At 39.1% G+C, this 27,286-nt stretch overlaps 1 long non-coding RNA gene and 1 pseudogene across 2 annotated transcripts in view; both read right to left on the reverse strand.

The window, feature by feature from the left end:
- Positions 1–27,286, reverse strand: part of LOC309842017 — a 273,345-nt gene that overhangs the window by 153,909 nt on the left and 92,150 nt on the right. The window lies entirely within an intron of this gene.
- On the reverse strand, positions 14,475–14,740 carry LOC309842504 (guanine nucleotide-binding protein G(I)/G(S)/G(O) subunit gamma-5 pseudogene; annotated as a pseudogene). The gene has a single exon. The product of its transcript is annotated as a guanine nucleotide-binding protein G(I)/G(S)/G(O) subunit gamma-5 pseudogene (transcript).

The following is a 27,286-nucleotide window of genomic DNA, read 5'->3' on the forward strand; positions in this document are numbered from 1 at the left end:
GCACATCTTAATCCCTATCACCTATTTCACCCATCCCCCACCCAACTCCCCTCTGATAACCATCAGTTTGTTCTCTATCCTTAAGATTGTGTTTCTTGGCTTATCTCTCTCTCTTTTTTTTCTTTGATCATTTGTTTTGTTTCTTAAATTCCACCCATGAATGAAATCATGTGGTATTTGTCGTTCTCTGACTGACTTACTTCACTTAGCATCTGTGTGTTGCAAACCTTTTAGTGTGTTGCAGGGGGCGGGGGCAGTAGGGGGACAGGGCAGAGGAGTCAGCAGTTTAGTAGGGTGTTTGGAAAACAAATTATTTAGGATGCTTGAATTCAATGATACTCAAGCACCTGAGGGACAAGGGGATGTAGAGAAAAGAAGCCAGTGGATAAGCCTTCTTGGGAGTGGGGTTTTGAGTTAGGATTGGAAAATAGTGAAAACTGTAGATAGGTTTCTCCATCTTTGGGCTTTGGCTCTAATGTTACCTTCATGTGGATGTGAATGGGTGTGCACATGTGATGTATGTACAGCATGAATGATGTGTAGGTGTCCATGTGTGATGCATGTACACATATCTGCATGTACATGTTATATGCTTATACATGTTTCTCTGCATATGATGTATGTAGACATGTGTGATATATGCACATGTCAAAGTGTCCATGTGGTGTGTATACAAATGTTCACATGTACATGTCATGTGTGCATACATCTGTGTGTGTGTGTGTGTGTGTGTGTGAGATGTGGGTATACATGTCTGTGTATATGTAGGTATACATGTCTGTGTCTGTCTCCTTTCCGGGAACTTCAGTATTGCTCCTCATGTCAGACTCTTCCTCACAGAACCTGTTCTCTCTCTCCTGGGAATCCTGGCCCTGGAACTGCTGTCAGACAGCCTCAGCCTCCACAGAGACTGACCCACATCGTTTTCCATGATTTGTGTCTCTAGCCATGGCAGTAGATTTGCCCCACATCAGGACAAAGCCCAGATTTTTTAGTCCAAAGGGTCTTTTGTGGTTCAGTACTCCCCACATCTGACTGTTTTCCTATAGAAGCATTTTGCTCCAGACAAACTCAATGATCCTCTCTCTCACTGAGTTGGTTGTGTTTAATGGCTTGTATATTCTCCTTTTTTTTTTTTTTCTTGAATCTGTTCATGCCCTATTTCCTTGGTTTGTTTAACTCTGATTTTCCTTTTAATATTCTATCAGACATCATCCCTCCAGGAAACCTTGCTCAACACCCCATCTGATTGAGAGAGCACCTTATCTGCAGCATGGTAATCCTGCCCCCTCTGCCAGACTGGGAGCTCCTTGCAGGAGCTGGGTCTTGTTCACTGTCCCACATCTCAAGCATCAGCACATGCCTGGCATAGCCTGTTGTAGATGCTGGTAGAATGGAGGAATGAATGATGTACTCTCCATCTGCCCACGTCTGGAATTGTCAGTGGCCTGGATATTGTGTCTTAGCCTGGGTGGGGAACATATTTAGTCTCTGTCCTATTTTCACTTCCCTGACAAGATTGTTTGCTCCTGGACGACAAGGATGGCATTTGCAGCTCTTAGTAAACCTGGAGCCTATGGACAAAGAGGCGCTGAGTGTTTATTGAAAGGAAAGAAAAATGGAAAGAATGAAATGGAGAACAGAAGGAGAAAGAAAGAAAGAAAAGGAGGGTAGCAGAGAGAGTCAATTATCATATGGTTTCACTTATTTGTGGAGCATAACAAATATCATAGAGGTCAAGGGGTGTTAGAGAGGAGAAGGGAGTTGGGGGAAATTGGAAGGGGAGGTGAACCATGAGAGACTATGGACTCTGAAAAACAATCGGAGGGGTTTGAAGTGGGGGGGTGGGGGCTTGGGGTACCAGATGGTGGGTATTATAGAGGGCACGGATTGCATGGAGCACTGGGTGTGGTGAAAAAATAGTGAATATTGTTTTTCTGAAAATAAATAAATTAATAAAAAAAAAAAAGAAAGAAAAGAGGGTAGGAAGGGCACGAGAACTGTTGCAGGTTTTGTAACACTAGTAGTTTGAGTCTGGCCAAAATACTGACTTTCTTTACCTTCCCAAATTTGGGTTATCTGATCTCATTCTGGCAACTGCATGAAGTTATAAGACCCATTTGGGCCCCAAAGAAGGAGATAGTTGGACATTACATCATTTTAGAAGTTTTATGAAGGTTTTTAGAAAGTTTCTGAATTATTGCTGTGATTTCATTTCAATATGATCAATATTAATATCTAATTAAATTATCCTTTGGTGTTTAATTGCTCTCCATGATTAATTAAGACATTTTACTCCTCATAATCCCTGCTGGATCCTATATAGGTTACAGAGGAGTTACATAAAATGAGGTGTGCTTTCCAATAATGAATCACAAACATTCCTTATTGTAAAAATGTACTACTTTTCTCCCCACACTTACAAAACTACTGATGTTTGTGCTAGGCCATGTATCTGATGCCTGAGTTAGTGCCTTAAATAGTCTTGGAATCTGGGACAAGTCACATGACTTTACCTTAAAGTGTTACCTTAAAGTAAGGTTCAGAATTTAAAGTAAGGTTCAGAATAATATCAACCTCACAATTATTGGATAATATATGAGAGAACCAAATTTCAACACTGGACCATGGTTTGAATATTTTTAGTTGAAGAGAGGAGATTAGGAAATAGAATCCGGGAATATAATCACTTATTTGAGCATTTAAGAATGAAGAGAAAAAGAGATTCCTCTACATCTCTCCCTTTAAAAAAAAAATGAAAATGTCTTGTTTATGTTTGAGATTCTGGATGGGGGTAGAAAATATTTATTAGACATATATAAACATGTAACTGGATGATAAAACCTTGCAAAAAGAATGAATAAAATATTAAAATGTTCCTTTTGGGACATCCGGCTGGCTCAGTGTGAGTTTGAGCCCCATGATGGGAGCACAGATTACTTTAAAAAGAAAAAAGAAAAAGCACCTGGCAGCACCCGGCTGGCTCAGTGGGTAAAATATGTGACTTTTTATCTCGGAGTTGCAAGTTTGAACTGCACATCAGGAGTAGAGTTTACTTAAAAAAAAAAAAAAATTACTTTTGACCTTCAAAAGATCCTAATAGTTTTAATATTATCCTGTATTTGCTAATTTGGATAAATTGTCAAAGTAAATCTTTCCTTTAACCATCTCTTCCTGCCATGAATAGAATACAAAGGCTATATTTTTATAAATTTTGAAATGTTTTTTAGAAATATTTATCTATATTTTTCAACTATGATTAATATGTATTAGAACAAGCACTTCAGATTTATGATTTTTATGGATATTATTGCTTAGGATAAGATAAAAGAAGGTAATATTGTGGTAATATACCTTTTGAAATAAATTTGGCAAAGTAAAAATAGTGGATTTAGAGAAAAGTATTAATAATGCAAGGATTAATATAGTATTAATAATACATGGATATGGGAAAAACTGTGAAGGAGGAACATGAATTACTGAGGTTTTGGAAACCCTAGATTACAACATAGGCCCTGCTATTTTCCTTTGAAGGGTTCCAAACATCTTCCTGGGAAATACAGACTCTGGTATAGGAGTTGGGCCTCAGGTTCAGCTGAAGGTAGGAAATGGCTCCATTGTGAGAGTAGGCCCAGCTCTGTCCTGCTGAAACAATATGGACCTGGGGAGCACCAAGACTCAGGAGCTAAGTCTTCCTTCAGGGGCAGGCCAGAGTCATCCTGAACAGGCAGTGTGTCCTCTGAGCCCTATTCCTTCCTTTGGAGCCCCAGCCTCTTCCATTCTGCACCCAGGTCATTATCTGAAATGGTCTCTGCATTGTGGCAAGACTTTGATGACCGAGCAGTGTCAGGAAACATGGGGCAGAATCTTGGCTCCACCACTTGTTAGCTATAGGGCCATAAATACATTACTTAACCTTTCTGAACCTGTATCTCCATGTGTAAAATGGCTTTGGTCTGCTTATGTTTTGAGGGTGTTGTGAGGATTAAGCAGGTCTATTATTTGGAAAAGCTATTGGAAAATAGTAGGTGTTTGATTAAGTGCCAAACTCAAGGAAAGACTGTGCGATCCATTTAAACTAGAGTGTAGACATCTGATAGTAGTTCAATGTAAGTCTCCATGTAGGGGGCAAATAGTTTGAAAGGTCATAATTATAGCTGAAAAGATGAAGCTTTTATGGTAAAATGTCAGGTGTCATTAGGGGGTTGAGTGTGGAGATGTGATCAGGGGAAATCTTTCAAGGGCAGATTTTATCCAGTGAGGTTGCATTCCCTATGGTTAATGTTGGGTTGGATGTTTGGCTGGCTTTATCCTTTTTGTCCAGTTTTCTTCCATATTCTTCTCTGAGTTACTCATTCACTAATATTATTATTACCAATGTTGAAACTTGATTTGTTGAGCAATTACTATGTGACAAACACTATGTTAAATATTCTAGTGTTTCTTTGTTTAAACCTTATCACATTCATATATACAATGGAATATTATTCAGCCATTAGAAATGAAGAATACTAACCATTTACAACAGCTGGAATTAAAACTAACTTATTAAGTTTCCTTGATGGAAGAGAGGGCATCATTGTGGCTCTCTTCAGCAGGGGATGTCCAGGTTTGGGGACCCCAAGTCAACCTTGCTTTGGGCTGGTTGGAAAGGAGGTTCTCAGTCAAGCAATATTATGCAATCTGAGAGGTCTTTTCAATACTAGGTAATGTGCCCCCTTTCTGACCCTCTAGAATGATCTGAGCTTATATATTTTTAAGAACTTATTTATTTATTTGACAGAGAGAGACCACAAGTAGGCAGAAAGGCAGGCAGAGAGAGAGAGAGAGAGAGGAGAGGAGGAAGTAGGCTCCCCACTGAGCCAGAGAGCCCAATGCAGGACTAGATCCCAGGACCCTGAGATCATGACCTGAGCTGAAGGCAGAGGCTTAACCCACTGAGCCACCCAGGAGCCCCTGAGCTTATATTTTTAAAGACCAGTTACCATATTTTATTTACGTTATGTGTTAATGTCTGTCTTCTTTGCAGTGCTAAGAACTTGAGGACAGAACTGAAACTTACCAACCATCCAATGTGTAGTACTTAGCCCAATGTCTATCATGCAGTGATGTCCTATAGATATAGGAGAATATTATAAACAAGGTGATTGTACATAGTAGGGAACAGGTAAGCAGATATTTGAGAGAAGAAGAGGAAGCAGAAGAAAAGAGTAAGGATTTTCAGAGATGCTTGGCATTTATGGCTCTAGAAAGATGCTATTTCATTGGAAGATAAACATGTCATGGTGAGTAGGTCACTTAGGCCTGGTTGGGAGTCTTTAGTGATGCCACTACCATCATCATCCATTATCATCACCCCTTAAGACTTGACTACAGACAGGATGTATGCCACACTTAACCCTGAGCCTTGCTCAGTCAGTGTCTGATCTTGGAAGGCCAGTATTTGCAGAGGAAGACACCAAAAAAAGGTGAGAGCATGGTGATGGCAATTGTGGTCTATTGTGCCTAATTCCCAGGAAATCAAATGTGAGACAGTGAAGATGCTTCAGCCAAACTCTTGGCTGATGGAAATGGAACTTGATTTGAGTCCATCTTACTTGTTGCCTTTGCTGGAATGAATCTCAGAAGTGCCACTGAATTCCAGAGATGCCATGGTATGGTGGTTACTCTGTTTACACAGGATGTTATAAGCACAGCAATTTGTTTTTCTTAAAAATAAATTGTGTTCTGATTTCTGAACCTAATAGTTTATCTTGCTATCTGTGGCAGAACAGGCCAAGTATCCCTCAGCAGGGCCCTGTGTCTGTGGGGGTGTTGAGCCAGGTGTGGCTGGTAGGGCCTTGCCACTACCACTGGAATGTGGCCTCACACTCCTCCCTGTTGACATCTCACCATAGGAAATGATAACCAGTAGGGCCAGGCTCTGGCAGGTCTGGCCAAGTTTAGCTCGCAGTGGGCTTCGAGAGAACTGAAGAACCTGCATTGGTGGGCTTACCCTACTTTCTACTCTTTTCCCGTTTTTCTTTCTCTCAAATGCATACAGAAATTGCCATCCTGGACAAGCCCAAAATGAAGTGGACATGGAAGGCTGAGATACAGAACAAACTACTGTGGTTGGAAAGGAGAAAGTGCTATCCTGCAGACCACCTAGCCTGGAAAGTATCATTCCCTTTGCTGTTCTCACTACTTTTCCCTCTGCTTGTCCTGCCAAATGGCCAGTGAAGGGAGAGACTGTGGTCTTAGTAACCAGGTGATCTGTCCTCCATTTGGAGGTGCTTTTTGCTTTGTCTTTTGTTTGTTTGTTGGTTTAAGAGGAGTTTTTTGTTTGTTTTTTTTTGTTTGTTTTGTTTTGTTTTGTTTTTTTGCCTAGTCTGAACTCAACATCTCTATTTTATCATCTTCAATGCCATTTCTACTGTGCCTATATTGTCAAGTCTTTCAGTACTACATCAAGGGCCAAATACCTTATGTTATCATCTGCTTCAACAACATTGTCATTACCACTATCCCCATTACTACACCTGTCAGCCCTGCTAATTCTCACCATCACTACTATTGCTACTAGTTGGTGCTCCACCACCTCTACCACTATCACCACCATGATGACAAGTGCTACCACTGCCACCTCTGTTCACTCTCACCACCCTCACCTCCACCACCTTTATCACCTCTGTCATCCCTTCTATCACCACTTCTGCCATCCCCACTGTCACCACCACCACCACCATCAGTGCCACAACCATCACCACCATCAGTTACCATCTCCATCATATCCACCACCACCACTGTTACCACTACTACTACTACCATGATTCATTCTCACCCTTACCTCTGTTACCACCACCATCACCATCACTACTCATTTTCACCACCACCACCATTACAACTAGCATGGGGAAGAGAACACCTGGGGGTTGATGAATATTCATCTTTTTTAAAAAAGAATTTTTATTTATTTGACAGAGATCACAAGTAGGCAGAGGCAGATGGGGGGGGGTGAGAAGCAGGCTCCCTGCTGAGCAAAGAGCCCAATGCAAGGCTCAATCCCAGGACCCTCAGATCATGACCTGAACTGAAGGCAGATGCTTACCCCACTGAGCCACTCAGGGGTCCCGATGAATAGTCATCTTTGACTAAAAAGCTAGAAGGAGAGTTAAAGTTACTTAGGATGGTAAAGACATAGAGTTAGAAAAATGGACAGAAATTAAAAGTAATTAGAATTACATTTGGGTGAATATAAGCAATGTGTTTCATGGAGCTAAGGCAGACAAGAAGCATGAGAGGTTTGATGATAAAAGATGATGAATAACTTGCAGCATGTTGTGTTTATTTACCTAAGATAACAACCAGCTAGAGTGGGCCAATAGGTGGCTTTGTAGCCCACTCACTCATTGATGCTTGGACCCCTTCCAAAGAACTCCTTAAGAATGGCAATCTAAGCTATAGATTATCAATCCTTTTTTTTTTAAATTTTTTAATTTTTTATAAACATATATTTTTATCCCCAGGGGTACAGGTCTGTGAATCACCAGGTTTACACACTTCACAGCACTCACCAAAGCACATACCCTCCCCAATGTCCATAATTCCACCCCCTTCTCCCAAACCCCCTCCCCCCAGCAATGCCACAGGTTTTAATTTCATGCCTCTTTAGTCTCACACATATCTTTCAAGTTATGCATAAAACTCAAAATATTTTTTTAACTTATCTTTATCAAAATATAATGACTGATTTATTATAGTTTCTTCTTTTTTTTTTAATTTTTTATTTTTTATAAACATATATTTTTATCCCCAGGGGTACAGGTCTGTGAATCCTTTTAAGATTAGGGAACTCATTTAATTTGAAATAGCTGGTTCCTTCTAGCTATTTTTATTTTATAAGTTTCTAATTAGTCTACAATACTGAAATTCCTTGTCTTTGCAAAAGTTAAGCAATTTTGGATCAGGGTAAATTTTTTTTCTGGTCACCATTCCCAATCCTTGTGCCTAAATTTTGTTCCCTTGCACAGGAAACCAGTGTTATAATTCAATATGACTTTTTTGGTAGGTCATTTTCTTGCATTTATGTACATATTTAGGAACAATGTAGTATTATATTGTGTGTACATTTGTGTGTACACATACTTTCTGTGTCAGTCTGCTCTTGCTTTTTTTCATTCAACAGTAGATTAGGAGAATAGGGAAGAAGATAGATTCTGGAGCCAGACTGCATGGATTCAAATCACAACTTTGTCACTTATTATTTGCATGATCTAAATTATTGACCCCGCCTTAGCTTCGGTCTCCTCCTTTATTAATTGGGATTATAGTATACTTGTATACCTTATGTTCATGTGTGGATTAAATGAGTTAATTTAGAGCAGCACCCTGCACATACTATAAAAGGGTATAAAGTCACAGGTTGTTTGTCACTATTTCTCAGTAATGTACTAGTTCTCCCACAGTCTTCTTAGCCATTTATAAATTCATGGCTGTAGATTGCTTTGATTTTCACTCTTCCAAATAAGATTTATTTGCCTATTTTTATATATGCTTCCATATACACATGAACAATAGTTTCTCAAAGGTAGAGAAGATATAAAATTGCTGCATTTATCATTTTATTTAAAGGTTTTTTAGGGGGAAATATAATGAGTAGATATCTGCCTTCTGTTTCTTCCACCTGTTGCTTTTAGCTCTTACTCTTTGGGAAACCTGAGCCATGTAGCCCCTGGGAAGTAGTAGACCTCGTGGTTAGGACTAATAACCTTAGGTTCAGATTAACTTTGGGGGGTTGTTCACATTTGGGGGAAGCTTACTAAGCATTTATATATAATAATTAATTTAATTACAATGATGTAAGTGTCGTGACTATCCCTACTTTACTAATGAGGAAATGGAGGCAAAATTACTCAAGGTCACACAACTGTAAGTGGTGGATCCTTTGTATAGGTGTGAACATTGAATCAGTTCATATTAGGTTTCTTAATATTATTTTCAACATACAGAAAAATTCAACTGATGTTAGCATTATTCTAGGATTAATAAGTGATTAATTATTATTATTACCATTACCCTTACTACCCTCAGATTGTGATAAAGCTTATCTCTGGAAGTTAATTTCATTTGTCTTAACAAAATGATATGAAACTGGTTTCAAGCTTTGGTTGGCCAATCTTTTTTACTCTTTTCCATAGCCACAAGCCCCATTCTTAAACTTTGAGAAAGTTGCTATAATTAGCACCTTGGTTTTTGCTCACAGGTGAGATACATACACATATAGTTAAATGCAAATGTAAATGCATGTAAGTTTTCATTTGTGATGGGGGCCAGTAGGTAGGGAGTTGAGTTGTGCTGCGTGCCTCCGAGAGAGTAATGGGGGCCTATACCTGGCCCTTTAGGAGGACAGATGGGCTGGCTGGAGATGCTGGAGACTTGGAAGCAGACTATAAAAAGAATTCCCTTCTGGAGAGAATGGTAGCCACTACTGTGGGGAGAAGCTGGCGATACCAAGATGAAGAAGACCTAGCCCCTGCTCTCCAAGGTTTAGTCTGGAGGACAGACATGTTGATGAATGTTTGCACCATGAGGTGACACACAGGGACACACTCTAGAGGCACTTAAAAGTGTGGTGGGGTCTTACTGGCCCAAGGATCCTTCAGAATATATCATAAGGAGAAAAGGGTGGGCAGGAATTTGAGGCAAAGGGAGAGGGATGGGTGAAGGCCTGGGTGTAACACAGCAGGGAGTGTGCAGGCCACTGTAGGGCCTGAGAAGCATGGGTCTGTGGTGTGGTGTACATGAGGAGGGAGGGGTGAGTCATCATGAAGGGGTCTGAAAGCCATGTTAAGGAATTTACTTTTAAAGGATATGGGCAGTTACCAAGTTTTTTAGAAAGGATAAGAATGATTATATCTTAATTGTACAAGCTGTTTCTTCAAAGAGTGGCACCCTGAGGAAAAACTGAGCTGCCTTGAGGTGGGAGTGAGCTTGTGGGGGAGAGAGCCCAGTGGGAATGGGGTCCAGACAGGGGCTGGCATTGGCCTCCAGAAATGTTGGAAGGTGAATCTTAGAACCATGACTGAGTTTGACTGACTACATTGGCCTGTCTGATAATTTCATGCAGAACAAACAAGTAAATCATCAAATACCTTTGCCCTGACTAGTAATCACAGAGCTATTTAATCTTCAAAATAACTTGTGATCTTGGCATCATTTCTACTCCCATCCTGCAGTTGAATAAATGAAGGCTCAGGGAAGCCAAGGAATTGGCTTCAAATACCATAGTATGTGAGTGCCAGTGTTCATTTGGCACAGTCCACTACTCCTTTGTTGCCAAGAACATTCCCAAAGGGAAGTGAGTGCAGAAAGCAGCAGTACCCAGAGACAACTCATTCTGTGGTAAAATGGTCCCACAGGGCACCATCTGGTGTGTGAGGAGATGTCCAGGTGTCCTTCTGAGGAAAAGGAGTGTGGAAGACCTGAAGAGCTACATGTTCTTCAGGTTGTTCCCTCCTCCCAGGGTAGAGGCAGTAGGTAAGACCTCCAGGGTTGGCCAGGGCGAGGGGCTTGTTTCTTTTATCATGAGGGAATGACTGGATCAGCACAAATCCATCATCGCTTCTGGAAAAACTGCTCCCAGGACATGCCTTGACTCTGCCAACAGAGCTTGGCAGGGCAGTTTGGCAACATGGCCCCTCAGGTGCTGCCTTTCCTCTGCAATGTTTTGGTGACAAGAGAAAGGGATTTCTTAAGTGCTCAGCTGTAAGAATAAGTGGGTGGAGGAGACAATGGTGAAATGGGGTATAACCCCACCCCACCCTGCAAGGCTTTCTGGTACATCAGGACCCTGGGGCTTTGCAACTCTGCAGGCAGTCGCACCTCTGAGTTCAGGGAAGTGGGATGCCTTTCATGCTTTAATTCTTTGGTTTTTCAGATATAGGCATGCCTCATTTTATTGAACTGTGCTTTATTATGCTTTGCAGATATTGTAGTTTTAATAAATTGCAGGTTTGTGGCAACTCGGCATGGAACAAATTTATTGGTACCATTTTCCCAACAGTATTTGCTCGATTCATGTCTCTGTTTCACATTTTAGTAATGCTCACAATCTTTCAAACCTTTTCACCGTTATTATATTTATTAGGGTAATCCATGGTCAGTGATCTTGGATGTTACTATTGTAATTGTTTTGGGACACCAAACACCATTTCCATATAAGATGGCATACTTAATCATAGTGCTGCATGTGTTCTAACTTGCGTGTGTGCTCCACTGACAAGTCTTTCCCCTGCCTCTCTCCTTCTCCTTAGAACTCACTATTCCCCAAGACACAAAAATACTAAAGTTAGCCAATTATATAACCCTACAATGTCTCCTAAGTTTTTAAAGGAAAGGAAGAGTCACATGTCTCCCAATTTCAAATCAAAAACTAGAAATGACTGAACTTAGTAAGGAAGGCTTGTCAAAAGCCAAGATTGGCCAAAAGCTAAGTCTCTGGATTCAGTTAGGCAAGTGTGAATGCAAAGGAAAAGTTCTTGAAGGCAATTGAAAGTGCTACTCCAGTGAACACACAAATGATAAAGCAAAACTATCTATTTGCTGTTATAGAGAAAGTTGTAATGGTTTGGATAGATCAAACCAGCCACAACAATTCCTTAAACTAAAGCCTAACCCAGAGCAAAGCCCTAAATCTATTCATTTTTGTGAAGGCTGAGAGAGGTGAGGAAGCAGCAGCAGAAGAGTTTGAAGCTAGTGGAGGTTGGTTCATAAGATTCAAGAAAAAAAGCCATTTCCATAATGGCTGATGTCAAAGCTGCAAAGTTATCCTGACAGTCTAAGATCATTAATGATGGTAACTACACTAAATAACAAGTTTTCAATGTTGATGAAACAGCTTTATATGAAAAGAAGATGATATCTGGAACTTTCATAGCTAGAAAGCTGGAGTGCCTGGCTTCAAAACTTCAAAAGACAAAGTGAATCTCTTATTAGAGACTAATTAATATAGCTGGTGATTTCAAGTTGAAGTCAATGATCATTGACCATCCCAAAAATCCTAGGGCCCCTGGGAATTACATGAAATCTACACTGCCTAAGCTCTAGAAATAGCACAATAAAGCCTAGGTGACAGCACATCTGTTTACAAAATAGTTTACTGAATATTTTAAGGCCACTCATTATTGAGACCTATGGTTTAGAAAAAAAAAAGCTCATTGACAATGCTCCTGATCACCCAAGAGCTATGATCATTATATACAACAATATTAATATTGTTTTCATGCCTGCTAACACAACATCCACTCTGCAGCTCACAGGTCAAAGAGTAATACCTGCCACAGACAGTGATTCCTCTGATGGACCTGGACAAAGTCATTTGGAAACCTGGAAAGGATTAGCCATTAAGAACATTCATGTTTATGTGAAGAAGTAAAAATAACATTAATAGGAGTTTGGAAGAACTTTTTTCCTACCCTCATGGGTTCAAGACTTCAGTGGAGGAAGTAACTGTAGGTGTGGTAGAAATAGCAAGAGAATAACAAGAGAATGAGAATTAGAAGTAGAGACTGAGATGTGACTGAACTGCTGCAATCTCCTGATCAAACTTGAATGGATGAGGAGTTCCTTCTTAGGGATGAGCAAAGATGTAATTCTTTGAGATGGACTCTACTCCTGGTGAAGATGTTATGAAGACTGTTGAAATGACAACATGTACACTGGCTTTTTTTTTTTTTAAAGACAATGCTATTGCAGAATTAATAAATTGCAGTAAATATAAGTTTTAGTGTCTACATAACTTTTATATGTACTGAGAAACCAAAAAATTCCTGGACTTGCTTTATTGCAGTATTAGATTTATTGGGGTGGTCTGGAACTGAACCTGCAATATTTCTGAGGGATGTCTGTGCTTTCATTTACCCTATACAATGTGTCAGCTGCACTGACAAGAGTTTTACAAGGACCTGATTTTTATCTCCACAACAATCATGAGAAATAGGCACTGTTGTCTCCATTTAACAGAGAAGAATGTATCATGTACATTACTGTGAATGTCCATTTGATGCCATGTTGATTGCCACTCTGTGCACACATACAGATGCTGTTCTGGATGCTGGGAAGAAGCAGATATCAGGACCACAAGGACCTAGTACAGGGCTCTAGGAAAGCTGTTCTAAGATTGTGTGAGATAATGTGTACAAATGTGTTTGCTAGATCATAAAGTGCCACATATCTCAAGGGATATCCTGGCAGGAATAAAGGCTCAGCACACTATGGAAGTTGGATAACACTATACCATCTAAATCAGAAAGCTTAGAAGAAATGTCACTTATGACTGTCCCCCCAAAGCCTTCAGCTGGGAGGCTGGTGGTCTTGGCTTCAAGGTCCTAGAGGTCAGAGAGAACATTGTGCTAGTTGCCCAATTTTCACAAGCTGTGAGGAGAAATCCTCTCCACTCCACTCCCACCCCCATCCTTTTCATGCTCCAGCTCCTTCTACAGTGCCTGTTCTGGGGCTGGGAGAATGTTCAGCAGAGAAAGGCCCAGAGCCCTGGCACTCCTCACCCTGTTGTGGGGCTGGATACTCCTCCTGTTCCTTTGGTCATGAATCCCTGTCTGGACTTGTGCTTGAAGTTCTGAGAAGCACAGACACAGGGAGAATGCTCTGGAGGGTCTTCATCAATTAGCTCTGAATTCACAACTTGTGTTTGTGATAAACTGTCATCTCCTGTTGACATGAATGCTTTAGTAAAAAATTGTTTATTGTTTTATGTTTTATTTATTAATATACTGTTCCTAAAGCCATAGCAAAGGGTACCTATGTTACAGGTTTTATGAAATAGAAATAGAAAATCACAACCAAGGAAAGGAGACATCATATATGGGAATCAAAAGGAATAGTTTTTCTTGATCATTTTGAAACAATGAATGAAATATGTAAATTTCTACTATAAAGGCTGTGCATGCTTACTTAGAACATTTATAAAACATAGAATGCATCAAAAATAAAAATATTCTGTTGGCCTAAATTATACTTGTGTTACTTTAGAGAATACAATTCCTTATTTTATTATTATTATTATTTACACTAGGTATTTTGTTGTTTGCTGCTGTCAGTGTATATAAAATAATTACCCTTGTGAAATAGAAATTTATGAAAATTGTGGCACCTGTGTGGCTCAGTGGGTTAAGCCTCTGCCTTTGGTTCAGGTCATGATCTCAGGGTCCTGGAATCGAGCCCTGCATTGGGCTCTCTGCTCAGCAGGGAGCTTGCTTCCCCCCCTCTCTCTGTTAATTAAATAAATAAAATCTTAAAAAAAATAAATTTATGAAAATTCAGAGAGTTGATGTTCGGGACCGACAAAATAAGTTTATATGTATGGCACCTGTTATAGAGATAAGTTTTTGTACAGGCTTCAAATTTAGTTCTCCTTTAAACAAACATTCACTGGTTCATTCAAAATGCTTTAGAAAACCATCCAAAGATTCCTTGTATTACAAAAAGTAACAGACTTTCCTGGGTCTGAAGGGATTCTTGCTTAAAGATACTCTGGTCAGCAAGGGGTCATGTTGAGCATTTTGCAGACAGAGTTGTCTCAAATCTGTAGCTGCCTGGGAAACCTCACATAGTGGAGCCTGACTTCCAGATGGAGCTGTTAAACAACTTTCTTCATATTGGCAGTGCTGGAGGAACCAGATATGGCACTCGCTAGATCCAGGCAGACTTGTGGGTAAGTGGATGGGTTGTGCCTTGGGTCCATGGGGCCAGAATGCGGGGCAGCGCAGCCCATATTTATTATTTTAAAGCCTACTTTTTCCCTTAACAACATATTTTTATTTTTCTCCAGCACGTCTTAAAGACTAGTTGTACCTCAATATAGTGAATCATTTCTCCACTGCTGATAATTTACATTAATAAATCATTCCTCTGCTCTTACAAAATTTCTGCAATAAACACCCTTATATATAAGTTTGTGAATATTGCCAATTATTTTCTTAGCCTAAATTCCTAGAAGCAAGATCCCTGGGTCCCAGCACATCCATTATGTTTTATCCACAGGCAAGGACACAGGCTCTGGAGTAAGACCACTTGGGATTGATATCCAGCTCTGTCACCTGCCAGCTGAACGGCCTTTGAAGATCTTGCAGGATCAAGTTTCCTCCCTCGTGAATGTGGATATTAACAGTACCTCTTTTACTGAATTGCTATGACACCCAAGTGGCCTAATACATGGTAAGCCCTTAGATCCTGGCCTAGCCCACAGTAAGCACAAAATTCTTGGCCATCATCATTATTATTGTAGTTACATGTGCCAACTTGTCCTGAAAGAGTGTCCCAATTGTAACTCCCACAGGCATTGTTGTATGAAAACATTCATCTCCACACACCTTTGTCAATGCTGTGTATTATCATTCCTCTAACTATTTCATTGTTTGCCAACCTGATAAGCAAACTAGTTGCTTTAATTTTACTTCTTTGATTACTACTGATAAACATTTTCTTTTGATGACTTGGTATTTATTTACTCCCTAGGAGTTTCTTATTCACGATTTTTTTTGTTTTGCATAAATCACTTATCTTTTTCATTATGGGTTTCTTTAATATAGTAATAATGTATATTAACTTTTTGCTGGTCATATATGTTGTAAATCTATTTTTTCCAGGTTTTTTTGTGATATTTAATTTTGTTTCTACTTGTAGATACATAAATTGTATTTTTTTGTTGCTCTTGCTTATTACGCTTCTGTACTGAAAAGACTACCATGAGATAAGTGGTCTGTATTTTTACAATTTTTAAAAAATATTTTCTTACTTACACTTTTTGAATTCAAATGAAATTAATTTGGAATTGTTATAGTTAAATTCCCCACTTTTTGTTTAATTATTAATTAATTAATTATTATAGACTAAATATATATTTTGCTTTGTTCCTTGGTTGCCTACTGTTTGCCATTAATCTCTGTCTTTTCTTATGCTTGTATTGTAAAAGTTTTGTAGCTTTATAAGTTATGTTAATATCTGTTGATATAAGTCCACTTTTCACTAATTATTTATTTATTTATTTATTTAACAGATAGATATCACAAGCAGATGGAGAGGCAGGCAGAAAGAGAGAGAGAGAGAGAGACGCAGGCTCCCTGCTGAGCAGAGAGCCCGATACGGGACTCTATCCCAGGACCCTGAGATCATGATCTGAGCCGAAGGCAGCGGCTTAACCCACTGAGCCACCCAGGCGCCCTATTTTTCACTAATTTTTTAAAAAACATTTTCTCAGCTATTATCATCTGATTATTTCCATAAATAAACTCTGGAATAATTTGTTACTTCTAAGAAGAATAATGATTTTGATTAATATTCCATCCATTGTATTAATTAACTTGAGGAGAATTGATGTTTTAACTCTTTGTACTTTCCTACCTGGAAACATGAAAGTTATTTCTTATTTAATCAAGGAATTTAAAAATAAATTGTTTCAGATTTACAGAAAAGTTGCAGATAGGGCAACATTTCTGTTTACCCTGTACACAGTTTTCCCTATTGTTAATGTCTTGCATTATTGTAGTACATTTGCACAACTAATGAACCAATATCAATACATTTTACTATCAACTAATATCCATTCTCAATTTGACCATCTCATTTGTTTACTCCTCGTGTCCTTTTTCTGCCCCAGCATCTCATCCAGGATACCACATTAGTCACCCTTCTCCTTGGGCTCTCTACACTGTGGTAGTTTCTCAGACTTTATTTTATATGACCTTGACCACCTTGAGGTGTGCTGGTCAGGTAGAATATTCCTCAGTTTAGATTTGTCTGACTTTTTTTTATGATTAGAGTAGACATTGTTTTTAGGTCATGGGCATTAGAGCAAAAAGGAAATCAGAATAAGTACAGAGGTCTTGTTTTCCTCAAGGAGACTTTTTAAAAAATATTTTTATTAACATAATGTATAATTTGCCCCAGGGGTATAGGTCTGTGAATCATCAGGCATACACATTTCACAGCACTCACCATAGCACATACTCTCCCCAAAATCCATAACCCAACCACCCGCCAGCAACCTTCAGCTTGTTTTGTGAGATAAAGAGTCTCTTATGGTTTGTTTCCCTCCCGATCCCATCTTGTTTCATTTTTTCCTTCCCTACTGCACACAAGCCCCCACCCTGCCTCTCAAATTCCTCATATCAGAGAGATCATATGATAATTGTCTTTCTCTGATTGACTTATTTCACTCAGCATAATATGCTCTAGTTCAATCCATGTCATCTCAAATTGTAAGATTTCATTTCTTTTGATGGCTGCAAAGTATTTCATTGTGTATGTGTGTAATATACATTATATATATAATGTATATATAATTATAAATACATTATATAATTTATAATTATATATAAATATATAATTTATAATTTATAGTTATACATACATTATATATAAATTATATACATATATAATGTATGTATAATTATACATATAATTATGTATATATAATTATACATATAATTATTATATATAAATATATATATTTATACCACATTTGTGTATATATATTATAAATATATATATATATATATTTATTTATTTATTTATACCACATCTTCTTTATTCATTCATCTGCTGATGGACATCTAGGTTTTTTCCATAGTTTGGCTATTGTCGACATCACTGCTATAAACATTCAGATGCATTCAGATCACTACATTTGTATCCTTAGGGTAAATACCCTGTAGTGTGATTGCTGAATCATAGGGTAGTTCTATTTTCAACTCTTTGAGGAACCTCCATGCTGTTTTCCAGAGTGGATGCACCAGCTTGCATTCCCACCAACAGTGTAGGAGGGTTCCCCTTTCTCCGCATCCTTGCCAACATCTGTCATTTCCTGACGTGTTAATGTTAGCCATTCTGACTGGTGTGAGGTGATATCTCATTGTGGTTTTGGTTTGTATTTCCCTGATGCCGAGGGATGTTGAGCAGTTTTTCATGTGTCTGTTGGCCCTTTGGAAGTCTTCTTTGCAGAAATGTCTGTTCATGCTCTCTGCCCATTTCTTCATTGGATTATTTTTTCTTTGGGTGTTGAGTTTGATAAGTTCTTTATAGATTTGGATACTAGCCCTTTATCTGAAATGTCATTTACAAATATCTTCTCCTATTCAGTCAGTTGTCTTTTGGTTTTGTTGACTGTTTCCTTTGCTGTGCAAAAGATTTGATCTTGATAAAGTCCCAGTAGTTCATTTTTGCCCTTGCTTCCCTTGCCTTTGGCAATGTTTTTTTCTGTGAAGAGGTTGCAGCAGCTGAGGTTGAAGAGGTTGCTGCCTGTGTGCTCCTCAAGGATTTTGATGGATTCCAGGCTCACATTGAGGTCTTTCAACCATTTTGAGTCTATTTTTGTGTGTGGTGTAAGGAAATGGTCCTGTTTCATTTTTCTGCATGTGGCTGTCCAATTTTCCCAACACTATTGGGAAAATAGACTTTTTCCATTGGACATTCTTTCTTGCTTTGTCGAATCTTAGTTGACCTTAGAGATGAGGGTCTATTTGTGGGTTCTGTAGTCTGTTCCATTGATCTGTGTGTACTTTTTTTATGGCAGTACCACACAGTCTTGATGATTATAGCTTTGTAATAGAGCTTGAAGTCTGGAATTATGATGCCACCAACTTTGGCTTTCTTTTTCAACATTCCTCTGGCTATTTGGGATCTTTTCTGGTTCCATATAAATTTTAGGATTATTTGTTCCATTTCTTTGAGAAAAATTGATGTTATTTAATAGGGATTGCATTAAATGTGTAGATTGTCTTAGGTAGCAGAGACATTTTCACAATATTTTTTCTTCCAATCCATGAGCATGGAACATTTTTCCATTTCTTTGTCTCTTCCTCAATTTCTTTCATGAGTACTTTATAGTTTTCTGAATATAGCTTCTTTGCCTCTTTGGTTAAGTTTATTCCTAGATATCTTATGGTTTTGGGTGCAGTTGTAAATGGGATTGACTCCTTAATTTCTCTTTCTTCTGTCTTGCTCTTGTTTTATAGAAATGCAACTGATTTCTGTGCACTGATTTTATATCCTGACACTTTACTGAATTTCTGTATGAGTTCTAGCAGTTTTGGAGTGGAGTCTTCTGGGTTTTCCACACTAAGTATCATATCATCTGCAAAGAGTGAGAGTTTGATCTCTTCTTTGCTGATTCAGAAGCCTGTTGTTGCTGTTGTTGTCTGATTTCCAAGGCTAGGACTTCTAGTACTATGTTGAATAGCAGTGGTGATAGTGGACATTTTTGCCATGTTCCTGACCTTAGGGGAAAAGCTCTCAGTTTTTCTCCATTAAGAATGATAGAATGATGGATTTTTCATAGATGGCTTTTTATGATATTTATGCGTGTATCCTCTATCTGCACACTGTGAAGAGTTTCGATCAAAAAAGGATGTCAAATGCTTTTTCAGCATCTATTGAGAATATCATATGGTTCTTGTTCTTTTATTAATGTATTGTATCACATTGATTTATTTGCAGATGTTGAACCAATCTTGCAGCCCAGGAATAAATCCCACTTGGTGGTGGTGAATAATCCTTTTAATGGACTGTTGGGTCCTACTGGCTAGTATTTTAGTGAGAAATTTTTCATCTGTGTTCATCAAGGGTATTGGTCTGAAATTTTCCTTTTTGATGGGGTCTTTGTCTGGTTTCAGGATCAAGGTAATGCTGGCCTCATAAAATGAGCTTGGAAGTTTTCCTCCCATTTCTATTTTTTGAACCATTTTCAGGAGAATAGGTATTAATTCTTCTTTAAATGTTCGGTAGAATTTCCCTGGGAAGCCCTCTGGCCCTCGGTTCTTGTTTGTTGGGAGATCTTTTATGACTACTTCAATCTCCTTACCAGTTATGGGTCTTTTCAGGTTTTCTATTTCTTCTTGGTTCAGTTTTGGTGGTTTATATGTCTCTAGGAATGCATCCATTTCTTCCAGATTGTCAAATTGGCTGGTATATAGTTGCTCAGAATATGCTCTTACAATGTTTGTTTTTCTTTGCTCTTGGTTGTGATCTTTCCTCTTTCATTCATGATTTAATTAATTTGTGTCCTTTCTTTTTTCTTTTTGATAAGTCTGGCCTGGGGTTGATCAATCTTATTAATTCTTTCTAAGAGCCAGCTCCTAGTTTTGTTGATTTGTTCTACTGTTCTTTTGGTTTCTATTTCATTGAATTCTGCTCTGACCTTTATGATTTGTTTTCTTCTGCTGGGTTTAGGCTTTCTTTGTTCTTCTTTCTCCAGCTCCTTTAGGTGTAGGGTTAGGTTGTGCTTGAGATCTTTCTTGTTTCTTAAGAAAGGCTTGTATCACTATATACTTTCCCCTCAGGACTGCCTTTGCTGTGTCCCACAGATTTTGGACAGTTGTGATTTTATTTTCATTTGTTTCCATGACTTTTTTCAATTGTTCTTTAATTTCCTGGTTGACCCATTAATTCCTTCTAAAGAATTAATGAAGGATCAATTAATAGAAGGATGTTCTTTAGCCTCCATGTATTTGAGTTCTTTCCAACTTTCCTCTTGTGACTGAGTTCTAGCTTCAGAGCCTTGTGGTCTGAAAATATGCAGGGAATGATCCCAAACTTTTGGTACCAGTTGAGACCTGATTTGTGACCCAGGATGTGATCTATTCTGGAGAATGTTCCATGTGCACTAGAGAAGAAGGTGTAGGTGTATTCTGTTGCTTTGGAATGGAATGTTCTGAATATATCTGTGATGTCCATCTGGTCCAGTGTGTCACTTAAGGCCTTTATTTCCTTGTTGATCTTTTGCTCAGATGATCTGTCCATTTCAGTGAGGGGGGTGTTAAATTCCCCTACCATGATTGTATTATTATCAATGTTCTTTGAATTTGTTATTAATTAGTTTATATAATTGGCTGTTCCCATGTTAAGGGCATAGACATTTAAAAAATTGTTAGATTTTCTTGTTGGACAGACCCTTTAATATGATATAGTTTCCTTCTTGATCTCTTATTATAGTCTTTGGCTTAAAATCTAATTTATCTGATATAAGGATTGCCACCCCAGCTTTCTTTTGATGTCCATTAGCATGCTAAATTATTTTCCACCACCTCACTTTAAATCTGGAGATGTCTTTGGGTCTAAAATGGATTTCTGGTAGACAGCATACTGATGGCTCTATTTTTTTTTTTATCCATTCTGATACCCTATATCTTTTGATTGGGGCAATTATGCCATTTGCATTCTGGGTAACTATAGAAAAATATGAATTTAGTGCACTTGTATTGCCTTTAAGATGCCTGTTACTGTTTATTGTCTCTGTTCCTTTCTGGTCTCTTACTTTTAGGCTCTCTCTTTGCTTAGAGTACCCCTTTCAATATTTCCTGTAGGGCTGGTTTGGTGTTCACAAATTCTTTTAATTTTTGTTTATCCTGGATCTTTTAATCTCTCCTATTTTCAATGATAGCTTAGCTGGATATAGTATTCTTGGCTGCATATTTTTCTCATTTAGTGCTCTGAATATATCATGCCAGTCCTTTCTTGCCTGCCAGGTGTCTGTGGATACATATGCTGTCAATCTGATATTTCTACCATTGTGTGTTACAGATCTCTTGTCCCAAGCTGCTTTCACGGTTTTCTCTTTGTCACTAGAACTTGTAAGTTTTAGTATTAGATGATGGAGTGTGGACCTATTTTTATTGGTTTTGAGGGGGGTTCTCTGTGCTTCCTGGATTTTGATGCTTGTTCCCTTACCATATCAGGGAAATTCTCTATTATAATTTGCTCCAATATATCTTCTGCCCATCTCTCTTTGTCTTCTTCTTCTGGGATCCCAATTACCCTAATATTGTTTCCTCTTATGCTATCACTTATCTGTCAAATTCTCCCCTTATAGTCCAGTAGTTGTTTGTCTCTCTTTTGCTCTGCTTCTTTATTCTTTATCCTTTGGTCTTCTATATCACTAATTCTCTCTTCTGCCTCATTTATCCCATCAGTAAGAGCCTCTATTTTTGATTGCACCTTATTAGTAGCTTTTTTTATTTCAACTTAGTTAGATTTTAGTTATTTTTTCTCTCCAGAAACGGATTTTATTTCTATAAAAAGGGATTCGCTAATATCTTCCATGCCTTTTTTGAACCAGCTAGTACCTTGATAATTTTCATTCTGAACTCTAGTTCTGGCATATTACCAATGTCCATATTGATTAGGTCCCTAGCCATTGGTACTGCCTCTTGTTATTTTTTTTTTTTATGCTGAGTTTTTCTGCCTTGTCAGTTTATCCAGATACGAATATATGAATGAGAGAGTAAAATACTAAAAGGGTGGCAAAGATCCCAGAAAAATATACACTAACCAAATCAAAAGATACAAGAAACTGGGGGGAGAAGAAAGGGAAGAAAAGAAATAAAAAAATAGAAATAAACATACATATATATGTATTAGACTGGTGAATAGAACAGAAGCACCCATTTTATTTTTGGTGTACTCTGGTCTCTTAGAAGAAACTACCTCCCAAAATTTTAAAGACTTACATATATACAAAATAAGGGTAAACATGATGAAGAGATGGAATAAGACTGTAAAGATAAAAACTTAAAAAGAATCAAAAAAAGGAATTGATAAAATATATTGGTTGGAGGAAGAAAAAAAGAAGTAAATGTGATCAGGTTGGAGCTAGATTTAGGGTATATTTTAATCTATTAGAGGAAATTATATTCCAAAATTGTAAAGATAAAAATACTATATCTATACAAAAAGTAAGGTTATATCCAATGAAGGGATAGAATATGACTACAACAATGAAAATTTAAAAAGATTTTTTAAAAAAGATATTGATAGGATAAAATAGTTTAGAAATGTTAAAAGAGGAGAGAAGAGTTTAATAAATGGAAGAAGAAAAAAATAAAATTAAAAAACTTAACTTTGCAAGAGTAAATGATCATGGGAAAAAAGCCATGAATTTTATAAACTTATAAACTTATAGCTCTGGAGTTCCGCTGTTCTCCTTGATGGTTGAGCATAGTCCTGGCTGGATGTTCTCGCTGATCTTCTGGGGGAGGGGTCTGTTGCAGTGAGTATCAGATGTCTTTGCCTGAGGTGGAATTGCACTGCCCTAGCCAATGGTCAGGCTAAGAAATCTGCTTGGGATCGCTTTCGGTAGTTTTTGTTCCCTGAATGCTTTCCATAAAGATCTGGAGGATGGAATGAAAATGACAGCCTCCCAATCTCTGGCCCAGAGGAGCCGAGAGCTTGAGACCCCACTCCTCAGTGCACCCTCAGAGAAAAGCGGTCAATCCCTCCCAATTTCTGGTCCCTGGCTGCACTCTGTGCTCACCTGGCCTGTGACTGAGCATTTCTATCTCTGGCACCCAGCCCCATTTGGAGTCTCCAAACCCAGCAGATTCCTGCCATGCACTCCTGTGCCGCTCCTCTGGGAGGAGGAAGGTCGGTGTTTCTCCCCCGACTTGTGGGGTCCCTGCAGTAGCCCGACTGTGCCTTGAATCATGGTTTAAGGTAACCTGAAACTGAGACTCCCCCCCACCTCAGCTCTGTCTCTGTAGCTGGCTTCCCTGTTCCAATACCTGACAGCTCTGTCACACTCAGACACCCCCGGTCTTTCTGTGACCCTGCGGGTCCAGAGACCACATTGTCTCCTCAAGGGCTCCACCCCCACTTAGCCTCTGGAGTGATGTCCCTTAGTGGAGCAGACTTCTAAATGTATTGTTTTTGTGCTCTACTGCTCCACCACTTGCCAGGATGGCTCCTTCCCCGTGGTTTATCTTCTCCTCCTTTTAGATTCTGTTCTACCTTCCCAAAAGTGGTCGATTTTCTGTTCCTAGAATTGCTGCCTTCTTCTCTTCTATCTCCTGTTGAGTTTGTAGGTGTTCAGAATGGTTTGATAACTACCTAGCTGAACTCCTGGGACCTAATGCTATTTCAATTTCCTACTCCTCTGCCATCTTGCTTCCTCTTCCAGGAGATTTTTTTTTTTTAAAGAAATGTCTATCAGTGGGAACTTATAGAATAGGAATCACCAGGTGACAAGGATCACCCAGTCTCCAGGAAGAGTGTGGTAACATAAAGAAATAGTTTCCATTGCTCCCTTTTGTTAAGACACGCAGAAAATTCTGGGTCAGCAAACAATGTTTTGGTCCAAGGAAGGTCACTTTTTGAGCATATAGATTAATACACTTGACTTTTGAGTCTTACAGTGATCTAACTTGTCTCCTAAATAGAACTTAGGGGACAGGAGTGATTAGATAACTTCCTCTGACTACTTTTCCAGTGTTAGGAGTAAAGGCTGCCTACTACAGAGAGCTGTGCAGCAATGTTGGTTATGGTTATCATTACCATTCCTTTGGGATGAGCCTTTTGGACCCTCGAGTGAGAAGGTACTCTCTCAGATATATGCCTGCAGTGCTGATGACTGTATTTGCACAGGATTTGGAAACCAGAGAAGTAGGGAGCAGGTTTGACAGTCTATTATGAAAACCGAGATGTCAGGCCAGTGCTCTGAACCTGCAGGGCAGGAGGCCTGCCTCTGTGTGGAGCTAGGCTTTTGGAGCCACCTGCAGATAAGGCTGAATTTTCTCTAGGAAGTGGCTTAGGCTCAGCTCTAACCCTTGTGGATGTCCTTCACTGAGTCCCCAGTCACAGGCCAAATTAATTTGTTCTGGAAACAAAAGGTTTGGTGACAGGAATACCTTGGCAAGGTTCCCCTGGTCCTGAGCCAAGTAGCTCCTCTCAGGACCCCTTGGTTTTTGAATTAGCTACAAAATGGCCTCCCACCCTTTCTGGAACAATGTACAAGTCTGTTTCACGGAATTACTGAGTCAACTGAATTTTGGGGAAAATTTGCCAAGACAGCCATTTTCAGTAATGACCAATGACTATTGCTCTGTACCCTCTGGTGGTAATTACAGTCTAGACCCTGGTCTACCTGAATCATGATATTGAACTGAATCATCCATCTTCCAACTCTGCCTGGCCTGAAGACATAAGTTCATTACACCCCAAAGTGCTCTTGCGTTATTAGCATAGTTATGAAAAGCATGCTAAACCATTGTCATATTTACTAATATTTGGGAATGTCCTACACCTAAAATTTTACAGTTATATTGAGATTTGAGTGTTGCCAAACATTAAGGACTGAGCACTTACCAGAAACTTATTTAGTGCCTGAGCTCATGGCTGACTTTGACTTTAGAGACTGAATCATATTTGTGTTTTGGGTCCTTGCCTGCACTTGGAGTCAATGTATTCATTCTGTGATGTTCATAACTTTATAAACTGGACAAGAGCTCTGTGGACCTACCTTCATTTTATAAACCAAGACACTGAGGATACAGGTGACTTTCATATAGCTCATTAGTACCAGGAATTTGAGATTTGAGGTCAAGCTGAAGGGTTCTAGGTCTTTTCTCCTCCTCCTCTCCCTCCTCCTCCTCCCCCTCCTCCTCCTCCCCCTCTTCCTCCTTCTTCTTCTTCTTCTCCTCCTCCTCTTCCTCCTCATTCTCATTCTCATTTTTATTCTTATTCTTATTCCTTCTCATAGCTCAATTATCTCTACTTTCATGAATTAACTTTCTCACCTTCATGGGCAGAGTTGCTCACTTGCCCACCTTTAAGGCTAGACATTTTTCTAACACTGTATTTCTTTCATTTTATTTTCTTTGTTTCTATGTTTGCTTCTCCAAGTAGACTCTAAGCCCCTTGAGGACAGCAAACTTTATCTTATTCTTCTATGAATTCCTAGGGTCTAGCTCAATGTCAGCCATAGCTGTTTCCCTTAAGATGTGTCTTGAATGAATGAACAGACCAATGGATATACCATGCCAGTTTCATGAACAAACTTTGCATTCATATTTAGTTGTCAGGCATTCGTTATGTCAGGGATTTGCCACTAGTCTGCAGTGTGGAACTAGAGACCAGACTTCTTATCTTAGGACTTTACCCTTGGATGCTCTGGCTGGGTTCCCCATTGTTTCATATAAGTATGAGTGGTCTCCCACTCCAGGTTCCTCCTGACTTCTGCTTAGAGCCACTGGATGTGTCTAGAGGGAATCTAATACAATCTGTTATTTTCACAGGTAAGGGGACTCAAGTGCTTTTTTGAGCACTTTCCACTGAAAAGGTCAGCAAATGGGACTGATGATTTAATTCCAGATGAAACTGAAGCAGAGTAATCCTTTTATACCATTGAGTCATTGGGTGGAGTAGCCAATGAGACTCACCCACTTTTAGTTTTTGCAACATCTTGAGCTATGGGCACCAAGGTGGCTTTGTCACCTAGATATTCCAGTAGAAGCTATGATAATTATCAGCTGGTCCTCCTTTTTGCTTCCTCACATCCAGCCTTGTTCACAACCTGCCCAAACACCCCTTGCACAACTGTCCTCTTCTTTCAAATACACGTGAAGCAACTCATTCCATGAGTCAGCTCTGCTGAACTGTGTCATCAGTCAAGTGGATGTGGCCTTGGTAACATCACCTATGGTCTGGAGAGCTAGGGACAAGGTGAGAAACTGGAGCATGGTGGCCCTGATGAGGGCTTTACCAGAAGTGTGTGAACATGGGACAGGCCACATTTACAGTCATCTGGTACCATCCCCTGTTCTTGAACCCCTCTTAACCTCTGATACAAAACATATTGAGTTTAAGATTGGGTCAAGGTAAATGGAGGTGATGGTGTTAGTATAGTAGGTGTTAGTATAGTAGGTATATTAAGTCACAATGATACAGACTGGGAATGTCAAAATCAATATTTGGCCCAGCCTGTGTTAGACCTCAGCTGAGTGCTCAATATATGGGTGAAAAAAATGCTTGCCATATTTTAGACAGAACTCTTTAACACATAAATAGTTTAGTCAAGTTTGTGTGTGTGCATTTCATTTATTTTTGATACCATATATTCATTGTATTTTTTTTTTAAAGATTATTTATTTATTGAGAGAGAGAGCATGAACACGGTGGAGGAGCAGAGGGAGGAGCAGGCTCCCTGCTGAGCAGGGAGCCTACTGCAGGGCTCTATCTTAGGACCTCAGGATCATAACATGAGTCCAAGGCACATGCTTAAACAACTGGGCCACCCAGGTGTCCCTATCTTTTTTTTTTTAATAAACACTTTTATTTTTCTAAAATTTCAAAAATATTTTATTTATTTATTTAAGAGAGAGAGAGAGAAAGAGAGAGAGAGAGCATGAGAAGGGAGAGGTCAGAGGGAAAAGCAGACTCTCTGCTGAGCAGGGAGCCTGATATGGGACTCAATCCTGGGACTCCAGGTATATGACCGGAGTCGAAGGCAGTTGCTTAACCAGCT

This window comes from Mustela nivalis, assembly GCF_964662115.1.
Source record: "Mustela nivalis genome assembly, chromosome: 10".
Classification (NCBI taxonomy): Eukaryota; Metazoa; Chordata; class Mammalia; order Carnivora; family Mustelidae; genus Mustela; species Mustela nivalis.